The following is a 19516-nucleotide window of genomic DNA, read 5'->3' as shown; positions in this document are numbered from 1 at the left end:
GAACTAGATAAGTGCGTGGGTGCTGCAATGGCAGTTTTTCAGGCAAGGGGTTGCCCCCAAAAACATAGGAAAATGTGGTCTCGATGGGCAGCATACTGGGGTATTGATCTTCCTCCCCTCCCATCACAGTCCCCGTAATAGTGTCCCAATGGGAGGTTCGCATATTGCTATGTACAATGTGTTATCTTGTTTTTCTGGGTGTATAAAGGTGCTGACATATGCTTGCCAATGTGGGTGGGGTGGGGAAGTCTGCGTACAGTTCTCAGTGTGTTTTCTTTTGTTAGGTATACAAATTGTACTCACGGATAATTCCACACCTGGTAATATTTTACTAATTTGTCTATATGTGGATTTTGTCGGGCTATTGCCCATGTGGTACTTTCAAAACTTAATAAAATATGTTTTTTTTTTTAAAAGGGCCCAGCAGGAGACAGCCATAGCATTGTTTTCAGAAATGAAAGTTTGCAAATATACCTCTGATTTTATTGCTTTAAATATTCAGCTGTTCTTCTATTTTTGCTGTTTCTACCCCTGCTATGATGTTCAGGCTGTGTTGGCTATGGCACATGTGTCTTCCCCTATTATTTTTTTTTAAGTTTAGCAAGCTTTATTGAATAAGTGTTATACATAATACATAGGCCGGAAGCCGCCAACTTAATAATGAACAAATAAAATACAAATTGGCAATAAAATATAGTAGAAAGCTGTTTACATTTTAAAGATTATGAAGGAAGGGAAAAAACGGGAAATATAGAAAGTACTTTTCAATAAGAGATCGAATAATAATAATGCTCTTAGAATCAAAAACGGATGTAATAACCTAATTATATCTGAGAAGTACAATCCTAAAGGTTAGCAAATAGAGAGAAAAAACAGAATCATCGATACTAGACTAATTGAAATCCATCCAAATAAGTGGTTAACAGTAACCAAAAAAGGTCTCTATTTACATGTGGATTACAATAAGAAGCAAAAGCAGTATACAATCTGTGATAATAACATACAGTGTTCCACCAGGATTTGATTGAAAGCTTTGTTGAGCATTTCCAGTTCATTGTGATTTGTTGAAAAGCTAAAGCTAACATCAAATCAAACAGTCCTTTTTCGTGGGATAATAAACTTAAGGAATCTGATAGACTCCTCATAAAAAGAAAAACATTTGATATAGGAGCATTTAAGTTAAAAATGGTTGAGAGGCGGGCTAAAATTTGCAACCAAAAAGAAGCTACGGGAGGGCATAAAAACAAAAGATGCTATAAGTCAGCTAATGGAAAATCACAAGACCAACAAGTCTTATTGTTAGTGTGTGTAAAGCTAGCAATGGATATGGGAGAGTAAAATAGTCTGTAATATAGAAAAAACATAGATTGAGTGGTAGATGCGGATCTAGAGATTTTTAAAGATCTAGCCCAAATCTTATGCCATAAATCAATGCTCCACTCACAACTCAACTCCATCTCCCAAGCAAGCACCATCTTAGTCTTAGATCTCTCTGAAAAGTATTTATAAATCAAGGAGGCTTTTAGAAGTATCTGTAAAATTTTAAGGAGTGGATCTTGTGTGGACAGAGAGTCTTCAGGAGCAAGAGAAACAAAACATCTAAAATCAATTCCAGAAGAATCGAAAATGTTTGTAATAACGAACATGGACAGTTAAAAGAAGCTTGGAATTGAGGAAAGGAACAAGGAGATATACTGTCAAACAAATCTTGAACCCAAATAATGTTTCTATGTCTCCAGGAACTCCAAAACAAGGGTCTATTATTGATAGTGATTAGGCGATTATACCAAATAGGAGAGCGTAGAAACATGTTTCTAGATATTAATTTTGGTTGACAATGAGGTCTTAATAATGAGCATGTATGTTTAAATAGTGGAAAAGATGTGAGAGTGGTCTTGGTAGTAAATAGAAGAATCTCTTTAAAAGAAAAAGGGGTTATTACCCACCTTTCAATATTGACCCATAATGGAGCAGTAGGAGAAGCATCTGTGAGAAGCCAGAAAGAAGCTTGTTTAAGGCAAAAAGCTTTATGATAAAAACGAAAATCTGGAAAATTCACACCACCAAAAGATTTTGGCTTTTTAAGATGAGATAAAGAGATTCTAGGATTTTTGTTGTTCCACAGAAATTTGGATAACAGAGAGTCTATTTTCTTAAAGTAAATAAAAGGGACGTGAACTGGAATCATTGAAAAGAAATAGAGTAAAATTTGATAAATCATCATTTTAATAGAATCAAGACGACCAAACCAGGACAGAAAAAGAGGATTCCAAGAAGAAAGGAGTTTGGAAATGCGGTCAAGAGCTTCCTTCATGTTTATTTTGACCAATTCTAAAATTGAATTAGTAAACCATATAACAAGGTATTTAATTCTAGAGCTGTTCAAGCGAAAACCAGTTATATCAAACTGTTCCTTAAGACAGAATTTAGAAATAGGAAGGATCTCTGTTTTATCTGAATTTATTTTGTAACCTGACAAACAGAAAAATCTGAGAATTCTTGTAGTAACAGAGGAAGAGAAGTCACTGGGTTTGAAATAAAAAGTAGGACATCATCTGTATAAGCAGAGAGTTTCAAATGATGATCTCTATAAAGAAAACCAGAGATAGAGGTATTGTTGCGAATCCGAGATAAAAAAGGTTCAAGGGATAAAATGAATAAATGGGGAGATAAGGGACAGCCCTGTTGGACACTACGATGAAGTGAAAAACGATCTGAAACAAGACCATTAACTATTGTGGATGCCACAGGTGCGGAATAAGGTATTGAAACAAGAGAGATGAACTTAGGACCAAAACCATGCCAGCTAAGAGTTTTAAAGAGGACAGACCGTTCTACCCTATCAAAGGCTTTTTCCGCATCTATAGATATCGCGGCTAAGGGATAAGACAAAGAAGATGCCTTGTTTAAAACGTAAAAAAATAGCAAGAATTATCAATAGTTAATCTGCCTTTGACAAAACCACACTGTTCTGGGCCAATTAAACGTGGAAGAAGAGACTCAAGATGTAAAGCCAAAAGTATAGCAAATATTTTATAGTCGACATTTATCAAAGAAATAGGGCGATAATTTTTACAGAATTTGGGGTCCTTTCCTTCTTTATGAATAAGGCATATAGATGCTTCTAAGAAGGTACCACTGGCCTTACCAGTAGTACAGAAATATTGGAGAAGTTTACATTTTTTTAGGAGTAACAAGTTAGAAAAGTGTAAGTAGAATTCTACAAAAAATCCATTCAGGCCAGGGGATTTACTTTTCTTTAGAGGGTTAAGGGAGGTAGCGACTTCCTGAATCGAAAGGTCAGTGTCCAGAGAGGTAAAGTCAAGATCTGTAGAAAAAGGAGGAGGGATATTACTGAGGTATGTGTCAATAGAAGGATCCGAAGCTAGTGATTCTGGAGTATATAGATTCTCATAAAAAATGTTAAACTCATCTAGAATGTCCTGATCTTTAAATACATGTTTACCATCTGTTGATTGGATAGAATCTATCAACACCCTTTCTTTCCTAGATTTAAGGTAATTAGCTAAGAGTAAACCAACCTTGTTTCGTCCACCATAATACCTGGCACTACTTCGAAGTAAAGTAGAGGAAGCATTATCCGTAGACATTTATTAAAGTTCAGTTTACCGCAGATGAGCTGTTGCAGCGTCCAATCTGAGGAAGAAGTATAAAATTGGTGTTCCAAACGTTTTTATATTGGTTAACAGGGCTTTATGTTGACTAAGAATCAATTTCTTTTTCTCTGAAACAAAATCAATAATATAACCTCGAGCTGTAGCTTTAAAGCTATCCCACACTACAGCAGAAGAAATTGACGGGTCTTCATTAAGAGAGAAGAATTCCTCAGCAAAGGAAGTGAAGGAAGAAGAAAAAGCTGGGTCTTGCAAAAGGAAATTATTGAATCTCCATCTAGAGGACCTAGATTGCGAACGGATCTTCCTCTATTATACCGGTTGGTACCCTGACACGCATATTACCCCAGTGTCCTTTTCTGGTAATGCTCATGCTTGCGCCACAGCCAACTGTGATGATAATGTCTGTTACTTCGGTTGCCACTCCCAGAGACTGGATGAAATTGGAGGAATGTGTGGGTTAGTACATGTGATCTGAAGTGGGAAAGGAAGGAAAGAGGGTAATAGGGAATTTGTGTGGAAGGTGTGTGGAATGTGATAAACTAATGAGCCTTTTTGACCAACACATTGTCTTCAGGAATATGATGGCTATATTGTTTGGTTTCTAGGAGCAGGGTTTCCAAACTGCTGCGCTACAGATTTTGTGTGATCCCAACAGGGATACTTATTTTGCTGGGCCGCATTGTCATGCCTTTGGGTACCCTTATCCCGCCATGAAAAGGGACGGGGGTGAGATGATGGTTTGTCGCCAAAGGAAAATGTGAGTGGGTTTGACGCTGATTTCTTGTAACATGACTTGAAGGTGTTCCTAGATTACAGTGGGCATTGGAAGTATTTGGCCTCTTTCTGTTACGTGTTTAACACAGCACAGTGTTATGAGTGTTTTGGTGGGTGTTTCAGACGCATTCGTTGTAGCACATGTTTTGCACTCTATTGCTCTGATTCTTGGTCCTTTTTACCGAGGGTTTTCCGTTTGCGCTCATGTCTAATTGTGGTGAGACTGTGATGGGTTTGGTATCTTACTATTATTGCCTTTCAGCAGGTGAATGTCTGATGCTGGGTCTTAATGGAAGAAGTGCGTAGTGTTTGCCCCCACCCCACTTGAGTTCTGCAGATGCGCCATTGACTTTTTGGGCAACAGGCGATGTAGGACTGGGATGCCTAAAGATTTCACAAGCCTTGTTGTGCATGATACAGGATTTGGTTGAGAAAGGTGTTGGTGAGGAGACGATTGGTAAATTGTAATATTCCCATTATTTTGATTGAGTTTACATTTTTGTGACTGATTGGTGTGAAGTTAATGAAAATTTGGTTTTCCAACATCCTGCTGTTCTAGCCATTGCTATGTTTCTGCTAATAGTTCTTTCTGCTGCTCAATATTTTTCCTATCACTGATGTAAAAAAACATTCTTTGGCTGTACTATTTATTTCAATAACAGGTCTTTGTCTGGATTCACATTGACTGGTAGGATTCTTAGGCTCTGCTGCGCTTCTTAGGACTATGCAGAAAGACAGAGCATCTATAAAAAGGTTTTAAAAGAGGTAGTTACTTGCTTATTGTTTCAGACACGCAGCAAAGTTGTAGGGACAGTACAGTTACATAGTGTTAGACATGGCATCCTTGGCGTGGTTTTCCCTGACTTTTTGCCTCTACCTCCTATGTTTTGATGCTGTGCTGGTTTTCGTTTTTACTAGCTTAGATGCTTTGGGCATTTTGCCACCGCTGATCCGTGTCACAGTGCAAGTGCTTTCTGTGTAAATTGATATTGTGCTTGGTTCTCCCTGATTGGCATATTTGTTTTTACTAGTAGATCCCTAGTGAAGTGCACTGATTGTGCCAGGGCTGGTAAATAAATTGCTACTAAGTAGGCTTGCAGCGCTGATTGTGCCACCCACATGAGTAGCCCAGAAAAGATGCCCCAGGCCTGCCACCGCAGTGCCTGTGTGCAGTTTGTACACAGGACACACCTATGGTAGGCCCAGGGTACACCCCTGGGCAAGGTGCAGTGTATGTGCAAAATGGGATGTGTGCTGGTGTGTGTGGCGTGTCTTGGTGGTGAAATGCTGCCATTTTCCTTTTTCACTATTGAAAGGCTATCTTGCACATAGGACGGAATAGGGAATGCTTTGTTACATTTTACACGAATATCTTCCCATAGGGATAAGATGGAAAACACGGATCTGGTAACCCTGAATGCCGAATTTGAAAACACGTCTTTTCGTAAGAGTGGTTTTAAAGTCTGTGTCTGTGTCCTTCTGCCTGCTTGTGAATTGACTGTTTGGTTTTAGTGTGACAGAGACCGAGGATGTGCATTTGGTGTGGTGTCGTTTTGTGGTGTTTTCACTGTGTTACTGTGAGTGTTGGTACAAATACTTTACATATTGCCTTTGGGATGAGCCTTTCTGCTCATGCCAAGCTCCCATGGGGGGTGAGCTGGGGTTACCTAAAGTGTGTATTCCCCTTATGCTGAATGGAGGGAAGGGTCCCTATTTGAACAAAGGTACCTACCTCTGCCAACTAGAGACACCCATTTCTAACAAATTGTTTTTATCTTTAGTTTTGAATGACCAGGGACTTTGTTTTTAAAAGGGATAAGTATTTTCGACAGGAGGTTTCCTTCTCAGGTCACCTACTGTCGAAGGGGGTAGGAGATTAGCTCCGTGGCAAACCAACACATTAAATGAGGTACATGGGGTGCATAAGCCCTAACTCTGAATGCCTAACACTTGAAATTGCACTTTTTTCTTTGGCTTTTGTGCTTGGTACATATATAATTGTATTGTGTTGTAAGTACACAAGACGGCTTGTTGTGTGCTTTCTGTCTTTGACGCTATCACAAGAGCCCGCCCGAGCTGTCTAGGAACGGTCATGACGGTGGCCATTTCCATAAGACAATCGGTTGGACTCGTTTTAGCCACTCATTTCATAGGATGCTGTGAACATGCCCTTGAATAAACAGAGACACAGCACCTCACCAGTGCACGTCTAATTGGCTATAAAATAACACTGTTCACAAAAATTGTCATGATTACAAAAATGTGTCACCTTGAAGCCAGCCATGTTACTGACCCTCTCTTCTGTAAATTGATGGAATTGGAATTGAAATGGAGATGAAAAGATGGGTAGACTAAACTGATGTTCCCTTATCTGATCCTTAAGGGGAACTATTTGTCGGTGGCTCTCGTTTGAATTCCCAGGTGGCCCCACCGTTATTGCTCATGTTACCGCAACACTATGTATAGTCGTAGAGACATCACAAGTCCTTTGTAGCAGGCCCTGCTGGGTGCGTACTGGAAGTCACAATGTCTAAGTTGAAAGTAAGGCACATTTGAAGGGTCGAGGGATTGTGAATTAATAGGCCAGGGGAGAAAGAAGAATGTTACCAGATACTTATGTATTTCCTGTGGCCAGGACGAGACATTGCTCAGCCTGTGTACTGTATGGTGCACATGATGCACATTACTAGGAAGGGTACCTGTATGCCCCCCAATAATTTCGGACCACACATTTTCTTTTTTGAGGTTCTTCAGATGAATAATATAGGAATGGACAGATGCAATGATTCAAAGCATGTCCTGATTGTTCTTTCAGAGCTTAGTAAATGAATTAAGGATTACCCCACTACTTGGTGTTGGGGAAAAAAAAAATTATATAAAGTTTTATCCTTGCCAGTTAACTAAAAGTTTGTATTATATCCACTAATAGGTCCGGGACGCCCTGCAGTCACATTAGAGAGGGACCCGGACGTGATGCACAGCCTGGCTGTTTGTTATGGAACATCCATGGATACGACTGAGGCGAAGCTGCAGAGCAAAGAGGTGCTGGACAAGGCAGTATCACCGAAAACCAAAAGAGAGAGGGGCTATCCAAGAGCCCCAGCCTGTTGGTCTACTTGTGCGTGAGTCCCAGCCCATTGAGCCCCAGCCTGAGGGTTCGCCTGTGTTTGAGTCTCTGCCCCTTGGTCCTCCTTGAGTTTGACCCCCCCTTTTTCCCTTGACCCCTCTGTGCCTGGAGTGACAAGGTACAATATACGCCTGACGGAGTAACAGTGCACCAAGGGAAAGTCGGATTAGTAGGGATGAAGAATAAGGTGTGTAGATCATTAGTAGGGATAGACTTCATGGATGAAGAATAGGGTGTAGGTACCCTGTTTAAGGTGCCAGCGATAGAGTAGGGGAAGAGAGATTGGTGCATTGTTTGGACAGTCAACGAATGGGACAAACGGACTGTGATTCTAAAGAAAGAAATACCTTGCCCTGCAACGTGGGATCTGGATCCGAGCTAGATGAACAGCTCCACCGCTGGTGCTCAACAGCACCTACACCAGATGAAGAATAGGAGCCTGCCAGTGATGGCTCTCTGAAAGACACTGGAAAGAAGAGTTTTGACCATCCTCCTGTTCCCTGGTCACCAATTCCATTGTATTGCATTTCTCTCCCAATCACCATGTATACGTTTGGTCACCCAATTGATGAGGAAAATAGCCCTATGCACCTCCCGGTCCAGAGTGGGGTCGGTACATAGAAAGTACAAGTTGCATCCTTAGTTGTTATTGTGCTAATATTAGTTTTAGGGACATCCTACTCCCTGAATGAGAAGTATCCTGTGCACTCACTAGTTCATACAGCACCTGTTTCTCTTGTGAACATGTTTGTTACTTGGGCTCCTCGTACAGGGGAGCACCGGAGGACATAAACTGATAATACAAGTGTTCAGATTGGTGTACCTTCAATTCTGTTCCTCAGTCCCAGATATGACATTTATTGATTTCCACACTGCAAATGAATGTGTATATTAGGCAGATGCCTGTCATGATAGTTAATATGACAGTTTGTTTTTGTATCCAGGGGCGGGGGAGATTAAGGTGGGTGAGAACATATGACTTCATTTACAGACTGAACATGACAACAGGCCCGTCTTAGATCCTGCATCATAATGTTCCCTTCACTCGTGGATCACAAGTTCATACTTAGCATCTGAGGGGATGGTTTGCAAATGTTTTCTTTTTCCCCACTATATTTTTTGCCCCATCTACGTATCACACATTTCATCAGGTACAATGTAAAAGTATGTTACACGAAAAATAGGCCCTTGTATGCACTGTCTCCCAGTTTGTTGTGTCTGCTGCATAAGTACATTGATTGCTAAGGAAAGGATATCCATGCAACACAAATGCTAAGATAATGATTCAGAAGGAGATGGAAGGGTTGATGAGCGTTTAATGTAGATACAGTTTAGCTCAACATGTCTCTTATAGTTTCCCTGCTTAATAACGAACATTTGAACAGTTCTGAGTATTAATATTGTTCATGTGAATAGAGATGTTCCATTCCATAGTATAAAATGACTTAGCTAAGGCTAAAACGGCGGTCTGTAAGAATTAAATTAAAAGTCCGATCTGTGCTACCATATGTAATGATGGCTAAGTTAGTCTTTGCAGCACCATTTTATACTTTAGCTGCCAATTCTAGGCCATGTTTGCAATTAATTGTTCCATGGCTCTGCAAGTAGTAGCCATGTTGAATTGTCTGTGTCTCTGTAAGAGTAAAGTATATTGTTTTGTACTTCGGCATACCTTTCTCATGAGATGGAGCCTGCTCCCACTGGCTCAGCTGCAGGCACAGACAGAATGACCTTGCCAGAGAGATAGAGTGTGCCCGGTCTCAAACTCTTAGCTCATCTTTGTGTGCCCCCTATGTTTCTTGCTGCCTTCTGTGAAAAGTTACTGGGTGGGTGTATCTTGTGCTCAAACTGAAATGTATAATTGTCACCTTTATGCTTGTGAAAAGGCAGTCCCTCGATGGTCTTTTCATGAGGCTGGTCAGACTGGGCTCCACAGCTGTGCATTATTAATAAATATCTTTGGTTTGTATTCTCTACTGTCTGACTGACTCTTCAATATTTGGGAAGGCATAGAGGTGGTCATTAGTGACCCGAGTGGCCCATTTTCGGGTCACTCCCTTCAAAAGGGACCTCTCTTTATGCCTGTTAGGGTAGAGAAGAGTCTTGGGCTAGTAACCTCCAGGTAAAGCACACTCACCATGTGCCTCACAAACCATGCACCACACTTTATCCCAACACTCAGACCTAGACCATACCAACACTAACAACACTCGCTTGGCAAGCTTCCAGAACCTTATCTACATCACACTCACCAGCGTGCATATCCAACCAACACAAATATCCTCCTCCTTATAGTCATCAATGCATCTTTTTCAGTCCTCCATGTCACTGACATCACAGACTTCAGCACATAACACAACGTGGGCATGGGATTTTGCTGGTAAAGCAGAACTGTGCCTTGGAATGACAGGAAGTCAGAATGTAGGGACTCTGGGGCATATTTACAAGAGCTTATTACCACCAGAACATCACTTTTGTGACGTTCTGGTGGCAATAAGCCTGTCGCCTTATTTATTGGGCGGAGTTAAGCCACTTAAATGGTATTTACAAGGGTGGCGTAAATATGGGGCAGCATTAAAAATGAGACCAGGGAAAACCTGGTCTTAACCTGACAAAACGAGGAGAAATAATATTTTTTCTTTGTTTTTGCTGTTTCTATGTGTGCTGATTCTGCAGCACACATAAAAACAGCAAATCGTCACTACAATCATTAAAAAATGATGAGTTGAAGCTTCTATGTGTGCTACTTTATGTAGCACACATAGAAGTTACAGATTGCCATTACTGATTGTTTATGTGCAGGAAGGGACTCCTTCCTGCACATGAACAACCATTCCCGGCAACACAGGCACCCTTGCACTAAGGTGCAAGGGTGCCAGCACTGGCGCTAGGCAGCTAAATTTAGTGCCAGCGCTAGGGTAAACTTAGCGATGAGCCTCATTCTTGTAAATACGGCGCATCCCTGCATTTGGAAACTGTCGGAGCGCGGCGTTAGCAATCTTGGCTTAACGCTGCGTTCCAACAAGTTCCTTGTAAAATGCCCCTGAGTCTCTCTACATTATCAGTATCTGTCTGCCTAGATCTTGACTAGCTCACAGTGCCCCCCTGAACTCCTAACCTTCCCAGAGTAGCAGGTGATTTTGGCAATCTAAAACAGGACCCTCTAGTGCCCAAGGGAACCATGGAAACAGATCATCACCTTTTGTATCCCACTCCTGCATACCCCTAGTAAACGGAAAAAAAATCTAAGAAAGTTTACAATACATTCATTGACATTATCGTAGTCAATTATCAAGCAAATGTGCTGCGATCACCAGGCAGATGAAACTAAGCAACGTAATTAGCATTACTTTCAGACTGTAAGAAATAAACATCTTCACCATGACAAATTATCTATCTGTTAAGGCCTATCCTGACTGTGAGGACACAGGGATATACAAGTGATCTCTGGGATTGGCAACAGACCCCATACCTGGTGTATGCAGTTAGGTGGTCCACATCATTAGTGTAAAGTCAGTTTACGTAACGCTGCATGTCAGGCTGTGCACATGCTCATTCCAGGACCGGTCTCTCTGCCAGAATTCTCTTCTCTGCCCCCCAAGGGGATGAGACACAGTTTATATGATAAGAACTACTGTGTCTAAAACGTTAAGAGCTGTTGCTGACTGAGCAGAGCAAACAGCACACCATGTTGTTATGTATTATAGGCAACCTTAGATAAAATGTACAGACTGAATCCCAAGAAGAATCACTGAATAACAAACAGCATGAACAGTGTATTCCTAAAATAATGTTACGAAAACAAATGTGTTACATGTTGCTGTGCAAAGTAGAGGCAGCCTAAAACACCTAATACACACAACTAAGGGAGAACCAAAGTGGACCTAGAAGGGACATCACTACACCCCCCCCTTGGTCGGGAGAATAACTTAGCGACTAACATAATAATAATAAAAATCACAAGCCAAACAGATTTATGCTAATAAGCATAAAATTCGGCGCTAGAGAGACTGGCTGCAAGATGGCAGCTACTCTGTGAGGCTCTGCAGGCTGGATGGACTATCCAGCATAAATCCGTTAAGTCAGGCAGGCATCGATCCTCTAAAATGAGGGTGACAGATGCACAGCTGTTGAGGAACAGGCTGATCGAATATGGAGCATGCCAGGACCCGTAAAACAGCAAGAAGTCGAGGTGAGCTGTGTGAGGAGTGCAAAATGGCAGCCTCGTGCCACTCCGCAGGAACACTGCTGCGTTATAGCGGACTGTGACCGCCAGCACCTCAAGGTGTGTCCATATTGAGCCACTGACTACTCCCCCGGTCCATGATCGGCGACTGGGGGGAACAAGTAATCCCGAGTGGCAGCCAGACAGTGCACAGCAGTGGGAGCCACGACGACGAAGCCCCGAGGGATGCAGGGAGATGTGCATCCCTCGGCACTGGATTATGAGGCCTGCGGAGACTGTGACTGCTTCCAAGGCCTGGGCTGTCTGCGTCTGAGTGGCCGGGTGGTCTGGATGGGGCCTGTGTGCCCGACCCGGGGCCCGCAAGCAACTGGAGAATAGCGGGTCGGTGCAGCAGTGAAAGTGGCACGCAACGCACACCTGTGTAAGGGGAGAGTCGATAGCCAGCACCCAAAAGCATTGAGGGATAATCTGCCTTATGGACAGTTTCTTCGGGTGAGAAGGAACTGTTCCACCTCTGAGGGCCTTGCAAACCATACGAGATCTCTAACAGAGCAACTGTTAGATAGACATTACCCTCGCAAACTGGTTCGACGAGCATTGAAACGAGCTTCCAATAATAACCGTGAAGCCCTGTTGGAACCGCCAATAAACAAACCAACTCTTGACCGACTGACTTTTGTTAACACATTTAGTACTCTATCCAACAACATACAGAAGAGCATTCGGAAACATTGGCGAATTCTGAATTGCTGCAATGATAAGATTGCCTTACCGTTGTTTGCTTTCAAAAGGTCTGGAAATTTGAAGGATAGATTGATCCATACACGTCCCAAAGTCACATCGACACGGCCAGTGGGCACACTATGGGACTTACCTGCAGTAACAGGACATCTCCCATGCGGGGGATGTTCTGTTTGTCCACAAACAACTCATACAACCACTGTCGATATAGGAAAAAACAAACCATGGGTACAATCTAACTTTACAAATTGTAACAGCAGCAATTTGATTTATCTACTTACATGCCCTTGCCAAATTCAATATGTTGGTATGACAACTTGCAAGGTTAAGGCACGCATGTTGGAGCATAAAAGCACCTTCAGGTGCAAGAAGCTCACAACCAGACTTACTAGACACTTTTCAGAGGAGAATCATGGGGCAGAAGAATTTAAATGGACAGTGTTAGAGAAACCTATTATACCCTCACACATCAGTGACATCTCTAGGTTTTTGTTTGTGAAGGAACAGAGATGGGTCCACAGGCTTCATTGTGATGTTCAAGGTTTGAATGATGATATACCTTGGACTAGCTTGTAAGGACATCCTTGCAGTGACATCTTACACTTTAGGGTATAACCAGACATACTGATTTGCTCTTGTCTCTGAAGATAGTAAGCTGCAAAATCAGATGGTTTAAAAAAAGGGTGTTATGTTGGCATCACCAGAGTAGAACCCCTCTTCTTTTGTCAATAAAGTTATGGATACTATGACCACCAAAAATAGTAACATATTGTCCAACTATTGTTAACTATTCATGTTATACTGTGGTCTGCGCATCTCATTTGTATGAGTACTAATCGATAATAAGCCTCATAACTATTTATCTGGGTTAGATGCGATTCTAAGTATGCGTCATAGTAATTTGCAGGGTTGATGCCTATGTATTTTGCTAGTTTAGATCCGACGCTACTATCAAATTAAATAAGGTTTTCTTTGCATCTTTTTGAGAAAATTTAAAAATTTAAAAAAATAAAAATAAAAAAAGTGACATGTCTAGAAAGTGTCTGTGGGATATACTATGTTTACAATTGAGAAAACTAGCAAGATCCACATTGTTGAAAAGAGTTTTGGTGACACTGGTTGTTGTTGTTTTTTAAGACAGTTGAGACTGTCTTTCACGACATTAGTTTTTGTTCTCCTATGATTTATGGGACTTATTATACCATCGGCTCTCTGTGTGTTGATCCCTTATCAGTTTAAATTACACTACTTGGGATGTATAGAGCCTATACATGAACAGAGGGCACGCTGTTTCATAATATACTCTGAATCCCTGGTGGTACTCATCGTGTGATATAAAGAAACCCCCCCCCCTCCCTTCTAGTGTGGCTTCGTTAGTGCAATGCACCCCAGATGATTAAACTACAATTTGAGACTTGGTGACATCACTTTGTAGTTTTGCACTTGACGCTCCTGTTCGAGTTTTCTCCACAGTGAGGACGTGTACACAAATTGTTTTATTTACAGCTGCGGAAGCCGCTATGCGGGTGTATATTACACCTGGCGACTGGAATGTATGTATAGGATTGGGTGAATCCGTGTTAGCATTCTAGGTAATGCGCGATCCATGTGAGGGTTCTTAATGCGACGCGCTTTGGACCATTAAACTACGACTCCATATTGGATGACATAATTTCGTAGTTTTCGTACGGACGCTATTCACGCAGATTATTGCGTAGTGATGCCTGCACAGAGGGTTTCGTTTACACTTGCGCAAACGGCCACTTAGATATACGTCACATCTTCCCAAGCCTGATGATTACTAGTTGATATCAGCTGTGCCTTGGAGGAGTATTTAAGCGCGGTTCCTGTTCCGGTCGTTGCCTCCCTCCCTGATCAGATGATACCTGAGGCAACGATGGACAGGTAAGCGCTCGGTTTGGCAATAAATGCAGGTCTTGTTATGGGTTCACTGATTAGATATGTTTGACCCTAAAAGTTTACAGACTTTGGTTCGTTATGTTAGCCTATGTTAGATTAACATGTGAGTTGCTCGCGATTAGTGCAATTAACAGGCGAAGCAAACGACCTTATTCCTTCATTCTATTTTATTTTATTTTATTTTTGTTTCGATCATATGGTAAATGGACAATGACAAGATAACATCTATGTAGATAGACAGACACTATATTATATTATTAGGATTGAGATTGTCCTGTGGAATTGAAGGGTGTACTTTTGCAGACCCCTTGCGATATATGTATTAGGTTAGACTATATGAGCATTTCAATGAGGACTACCATTGCTGAAGTTTTTCTTCTGTCACCCCTATTTTAGAGCGAGGCCTCATTCTCCTGATACAGGTTCCAGGATAGGTGAGGTGTAATCCCAGATCATGTTGGGTAAGCTATATACATATGCTTTTATGCAATGAGTAGGCATATACATTTTGTTGGCCTTATTTTAGAAGCACAATAGTTACATAAGGTATTCATGATAGTTGTTCTACCCTTTCAGGTGATGTTTGCACCCAATGATTCGGAGGATTGGAACTAAGTAAGGTTGTATTGATTCCAACCTTTATTTATCACATTTCATTTGATATTTGCTTTACACTTCACTGTAGGTAGTGTGAACGTTGGCTGCAGTAACATGGTTTTTGACATACACAGGTCCTGAAGAAAGCCGTGGGTAGTATACCCGGGTGGCTGAAACATGTTGACCTACAAATAGCAGTCCCTAGCGAGCACTGCTAGAAATTTTTTTGCACTGATTTTAATAAAGGTGTGAGGAGCAGATATAATCCGTAGAAGTTTCTTCTCTGCACATCCTTTTTTAGATTTCACTCACTTCTTTGCACTGCACTATATAGGATCATCCATCATGAACACAAGAATTTCTTTTTCTTTCATGTGAGGTCTAACTCCACCAGTCATTCTGAGCAATAGAGCTTGCCAGTGAGGCAGTCTCCTTGATCAAGAGACAGACCTCCCATATTGGATGGATGACCAAATGATATAAATGATCAAGAGAGCCAGATCAATGAGAATCTAAGCTCCGAGTAAGATTGATGGAAATCCATGCTCTGCTCTAAGACTTGATGTGTTGATTCTTTGAATATATACCTTTCCTCTTTTGTGCTGTCTGACACTAGACCCCCAGTTCTTTTTGTATTTTTGATTGAGTAAGGGGAGAGTCTGGCAGCCTGGTGCCATCTGGGGCAGGCTGCAGGATCTGCGTGGCACCACCACGTCAGCAGGCCTTTGACCAGTAGGGTCTTCAGCTAAGAGTACCTTGTGGGAGAGGAGGCCCCCCCTCTCATCACTGAAGGTGGTGCTGAGCCCAGCTTGGGACAATGCAGGCACCGAGGGGAGGTGTCTCCGAAGGATCCCTGTTTGGCCTTGATCGGCCCAGAAGGCGAGAAGTAGAGCGGGGGGAAGCCGGTGGGTGGGAGGGCTCGGCCCCCTCCCACAGAGACTCGGCATCGGGTGAGTGGCCTGGTGCAAAGCGGCTAAATGCAGTAGAGCCCTCTGCGTGACCTGAGAGGCAATATTTAGAGGGATCGCCTGCATTCGGACACAGTGACTGAAGAAAAGGTGAACGGGCCACCCGGCTGGTCACCTGCGGCCGGTCCCTCTGGCAGGCGCATTGGAGGATAAACGGGTCAGAACCGCAGCGAGAGTGACCCGCAACGAACACCTGCATAAGTGGGGAGTCTGGCAAGCACAGTGCAGTCTTGAGCAGGCTGCAGGATCTACGTGGCACCACCATGGATACAGGCCTTGACCTGTAGGGTCCCGAGTTGAGAGTATCTTGCAGGGGAGGGAGACCAACCCCCTCGCCTGACACAGTTGCAGTTTGAGGTGCCATACAGGCCCTGACACTTTGCGGGGTGACGCAATGTGAACATCTATAGCCACCCTAGCGCGGTGCCTCCCTTGGGGCAATTAGGCGCCCCAAGCCAATATGGGGAAAATGGATGTCCGGAAATCAAAGCTGTCCTTTGAGCAGCGCAGACCCCCTCTCAGTGGCCCCCCACGGAGGAAGAACAGATGGAAGGGCACCTGGACGCTTCATCCACACACGAACCAGACACCAGCAAGATGTTTAAAGATTTAAAACAGTCCCGCACGGCCATCGACCTAAAAATTGACTTCAAGTCTGACAGGCTAGTCAGACTGAAGGACAAGGTAGCTGGTAATGATGAAAGGATCGCGGAGGTCGAACAACGCACATCAGCGCTGGAAGATGCAGGAGCAGATACGAAGGAAAAACTACTCAGCATGGAGGAAGTCCTGGAAGTGATCAGGAGTAAGAACGAAGATCTAGAAGCTAGGTCTAGACGCAACAACCTCCGCATCGAGGGGATCCCGGAGTCCACTGCCATGACCCGCATAGAGGACTGCGTGGAGGAAATGCTGCGGTCCTTGTTCGGGGGCTCCCTGTTGGCGTTTTGTATAGTTGAAGGGGCCCAAAGATCTCTCGGCCCAAGACCCCTTCCGCGGGCCCCCGCAAGACCAATAATAGCAAGCATACTTAATTACCGGGACACTGTTCTGCAGCTAGCCAGGGACCAGCAAGAAACGACGTTCCAGAGCAACGCTGTACCGTTCTATCCGGATTTCGCCTTGTCTTTACAGGGTGCCAGAAGAGAGTTTGTGCCGTTTGAAAAGGATGCTCCAGAAACAGAACATTCAATACTCCCTGCTTTACACCACAAAACTTAGCATTTTTCATTCTTGCAAAACCACGTACTTTACTGACCCCAAACTGGCTGCCAAATTAGCTTGAAATCTCCGATCTTCCAAGCAGTCTCCAAGTGCGGAGTGACACGCAGAAGACGGCGAACATCTCAGCGAGAATGACTTGACACCTGCTTGAACAGAGCTGCTATAATGATCACTGATTTTTGCGGGATGGGACGGCGGGCATCTTCACTCATATCCTTGTTATGATGTCCTCACCCGCTCAGGATGGCCCTTCATTGAATTGCTGTCTGCCCAGTGCAGCGTGGGCTTCCCTTGCTGCCCTCCTCACATCCGGCCACCCAGCTTACACCAGCTGGGACACGCCGGGCTCTTAGTGGCTTCCCCTATGGGATGAGTCCTACACTGTTCTTGTTTGCTGGTCTCTTGTGGCTGCAGGGGGGTAGGGGTACTGCTTTTCAGTCATGTTGGGAGGCTGTAGGTGGGAAGTGGGTGGTGTTACTGGGAGTTGGGTACTCTATGTTTGCTTTGCTGTACTTCTCTTCCCCCCCATGAGTCTTCTCTCGCCTCACTGGCCTCCCTGTGCTTCCCACTGGTGGGTACTGAAGCTCCAACATGCAGGATACCTGGAGATTGATTGTATGGGCGAGCACCCTTACACTGTGACTGCTTTGAAAACTGTGACGTGGAATGCTCGTGGCCTGAATAATTGCAGGAAAGTACGATTGGTTGCGGCATATCTTCACCGGCATGGGGTGGACATATGCCTCCTACAAGAATTACATTTGACGTGGCCTAATTGCACGTGCCTGCGGGCGGGATAGATGGTTGAGAAATTTGTCGCAGGCTTTTCCAATTATACAAGAGGACCCGCAATTATACTTAGAAAAGGGCTACCCTGGTGCACGCTGTTGGTGCTATATGACCCACAAGGGAGATATGTAATAGTAGCGGGTGTGCTAGGTGGCCACCCAGTTCGGCTGGTCTCAGTGTATGGGCTTAATGTAGACGACCCAGAATTATTCGGGTAGTTGTGGCGACTGGTTGAGGCTCTTGGTCCAGGAGCGGTTCTGTGGGGAGGGGATTTCAATGTAATACTGGACCCGGACAAGGACAGATCTGGCGATTCTTGCTGCCACCCTCAAGCAGCGGAGCATCTGCAGACTATCCTGTCAGATTACAGTTTGGGGGACATTTGGCGCCACCACAATATGCACAAAGAGGAAGGCACTTGTGTGTCTTCAGCTGTCCTACCTGGTCCAGATAGATTTCTGGCTGACCTCGAAGGATGCAGCCACATGGGTTTCCAGAGTATCCCACCTCGCTCGAACCTTATCTGACCATGCTCTGGAATTGCTTGTGTTCTCACTACCGGGTGGCCTGAGCAAAGCCTTTAATTGGAGACTCCCCTCCAGAGCTCTGCAAGACCAAGTATTTCGAGAGGCTATCCACTCCACTGTCGTGGAATATTTAGCACTTCATTCAGGCCAGTGGTACCCCCCTCCACATTGAGGGAGGCTTTCAAATCTGTGATCCGCGGTGAGTGTATAGTGTTGTGTTTACTACGTGGAGATCTCAAGCGTCTTGAGGGGGACATACGGGGGCTCAAAACTGAATATTTCACCACTAATCAGATGTGGTCCTGGGGAACATAAATGGGAAAATCGCCGAGTTTGAAGAGGCAGCCCAAAGGGAGAAACATTACTTACGGAGAGAGGCTTGCGCCAGAAGGTATGGTGAGGGAGACCACGCTGGGAAAACACTGGCTGGCCTTCTCAGAAAACCATAGGCCAATGATTACATTTATGAGCTGCATACTGCCGACAACGAGATGGCGATTGGGCAGGAAGCGGTTGAGGCCGAAATGTTATCCTTCTACTCTACACTCTATGCAGCGAGACAATCTGACATCCACCCGGATCTGACCCCCTTTCTTGTCTCAAATCCAGCTACTATTGATTAAAGACTCCCACTGCAGATACCTGGACGAGCCATTTTCAGAGGAGGAGGTAATAAGAATGATCCATGCCTTGCCCAGGGATAAGGCCCCTGGGCTGGACGGCCTTACTGCCGCTTTTTATAAAGAGTTTGTACTGCTACTGGTGCCACATCTCTGTAATATGTATGAGGAGTCGCTGGAGCGGGGAGTGCTCCCAGCATCCCTCCGGCAAGCGCTTATTATCACTATCCTTAAACCGGACAAGGATACACTGCTTTGTGACTCATACAGACCTTTATCTATGATTAATCTGTATAATAAAATCCTTGCAAAATGAATCGCGACACAGCCCCTCCCGCTGCTGCCCACGTGCTACGGCCTGATCAGTGCGGTTTCGTCCCCGGCAGCGGTACATCCCACAACTTG

The sequence above is a fragment of the Triturus cristatus genome, chromosome 1_2 (assembly GCF_964204655.1).
Source record: "Triturus cristatus chromosome 1_2, aTriCri1.1, whole genome shotgun sequence".
Lineage (NCBI taxonomy): Eukaryota > Metazoa > Chordata > Amphibia > Caudata > Salamandridae > Triturus > Triturus cristatus.
This window is presented reverse-complemented; position numbering follows the sequence as displayed.